We start from the raw sequence: 2,254 nt of genomic DNA, 5'->3' as shown, positions 1-2,254 counted from the left end.
CTTCAGTGACACTGTCTCTAAACCATACAGCATAGCCGGTCTCACCAAGAAGTGACTCTTCTTCAGTGACACTGTCTCTAAACCATACAGCATGGCCGGTCTCACCAAGAAGTGACTCTTCTTCAGTGACACTGTCTCTAAACCATACAGCATGGCCGGTCTCACCACTGTCCTGTACACCTCCCCCTTTATTCTCGCTGATATTTTCCTATCACACAGAACTCCTGACACCTTTCTCCACCCATTCCAACCTGTCTGCACTCACTTCTTTACCTCTTTCCCACTCTCTCCATTACAATATGAAATATTTTAATCAGTTCTGGTTTACTCGGGTTTGTTATATTTAAACACTTTCACTATCATGTTATCATTTAGTCACTGGAGTTATATGACTGTGAGGTGAATGTGAGTGATTGCTATAGTATTATTGATTTATAATATTGATTTATAGATGTAACGAACAGAAGACAATGAACGAACAGATGAAATCAAAACCAGTGTTTATTGATAGTTCAGGTCTGAGGTAAAGCTGCAAAGCTTGGAGACGTGGTGAAGGACGCTTTGCTCGTGCTCCGATAAACACACGCTCGAGAAGGAGTTGAATCTGGTAACGTGCAGAACAGGATCTGGAAACGCTACTGAGAAGAAGAATGAGAGAGTCGAGTTAGTAAGCATAGCATACGAGACTGGACGGTGAATGAAGGTGAGAGCGTGGCTTAAATAGTCTGTGAGCAATTAGTGTTGAGTGACGCCAGGTGATGATTATCAGAACTCCGGTCATTCAGATCTGAAGGAAGTGTGAGAACCTGGCATATCCGTGACAATAGACTTATGTTTCAATTCCTAAATAAACGTAGCTAAAATGGTTACCAGTTCCATCTTATTTCAAACATGTTAAATCCATTCGCTGCTGTTTCCTTGGTCTATTCGTAGTTTTATTCTTTATAAATATTAAATGTTACAACTCAAATAAAACATATCTCCATCTACTACTTCTTTAGAATATGTGCAATTAGTAAGTATGTGCTGTACTGAGAAAAGAATAGAAAACCTCAAAGTTTTGCTCAAAGTACTTAGAGAGGAAGGGAGGTTTTTAAGGTAAGTCGTTAAATGTTTATGTGAAAGATGTAATGTGGATGTGATTCTAGTTGCACATGAATTCCACAAAACCTTCTGGAAAACTCAAGTAATGGGAATTACTTTTTTTATTGCTCTAGGAGGAAGACACAATGCTGCAGTGGTTATGTTTTGCCACCTCACAACTCCGGGTTTTCTGGATCCTTTGGTTACTTCCTTTGTGGAGTTTTGTGTGTTGTGCCTGTGCCCAAGGGGGTTTATTTGGGGTTCTCTGGTTTTCTCATTCAAAGAAAAATGCCAGTGGGTATACTGGTGAATCTAATTTACCACCAGGTGTGAATGAGTGTTTGGTGCCTTACAATGGACTGGAATCTTGATTAAGGTCAAAGCAGTTACTGAAGGTCAATGAATGAATGAATGAACGAGATATTTATATATAAAAAAAAGCTACAGCGTCAATGTTAAGGGTTTCTTTCAGGTCTGCCTCATTGTAAAGCATGACTATTCAAGCTTTCTTTTTGTAGTTTCAAATTTAACATATATACTTCACATGTATTCTAAGACATTATAATAAACATATATTTGCAACCAATCAATCATCGTTATTTAATTCAAGCATATGTACTTCATCTTAGATCATATTTTACTGTAATTTAATTTTAGCTATATCTGTATCTGTGAGTACGAGCGCTACTATAAATGCTTTGGCCATGTGTTTATGAGCTCAGTCTGGCTGAAAGGAGCCTGAGTATTCACAGGAAAATGACAGAACGCTGATAAGCAGAATGCATCAGCCACATAAACAGAGAAGGATAAAGAGGGGAATGAAAAAAAGGAAGAGAGCAAGGAAACATTACACTGGGTGAATTAGAGATAGATGGATAGATAGATACATAGCTAGAGAGAGAGAGAGGGAGAGAGAGAGAGAGAGAGAGAGAGAGAGAGAGAGAGAGAGAGAGAGAGAGAGAGAGAGAGATGGAAAGGATAGGAAGGAGCTACTCACCAATAAATAACATTCTACTCATATTAATAAAAATCATTTTATTACAAATGGAATTTCCTTAACATGCATTTGGTCTACAAGAGGGATGAATGGCCAGTGAACTTTTGCATCATGAGAAATGATATGCCACCAAAATGTAAAGGCTATAACAGTAAATAAATTAAGTGCACAGAA

General features: G+C 38.2%; 1 long non-coding RNA gene across 1 annotated transcript; it reads left to right on the top strand.

Annotated features, from left to right (window-relative positions):
* The first annotated feature begins 806 nt into the window (after positions 1–806).
* Positions 807–1,669, top strand: LOC125138555. Its single transcript, XR_007137774.1, has 2 exons — positions 807–1,098; positions 1,218–1,669. It is a non-coding gene; the product is annotated as an uncharacterized LOC125138555 (long non-coding RNA).
* The last annotated feature ends 585 nt before the right edge of the window (positions 1,670–2,254 follow it).

Source organism: Tachysurus fulvidraco, chromosome 1, assembly GCF_022655615.1.
Source record: "Tachysurus fulvidraco isolate hzauxx_2018 chromosome 1, HZAU_PFXX_2.0, whole genome shotgun sequence".
Taxonomy (NCBI): Eukaryota; Metazoa; Chordata; class Actinopteri; order Siluriformes; family Bagridae; genus Tachysurus; species Tachysurus fulvidraco.
The sequence above is the reverse complement of the archived record's forward strand: the minus strand, read 5'-3'. Positions and strand labels throughout refer to the sequence as shown.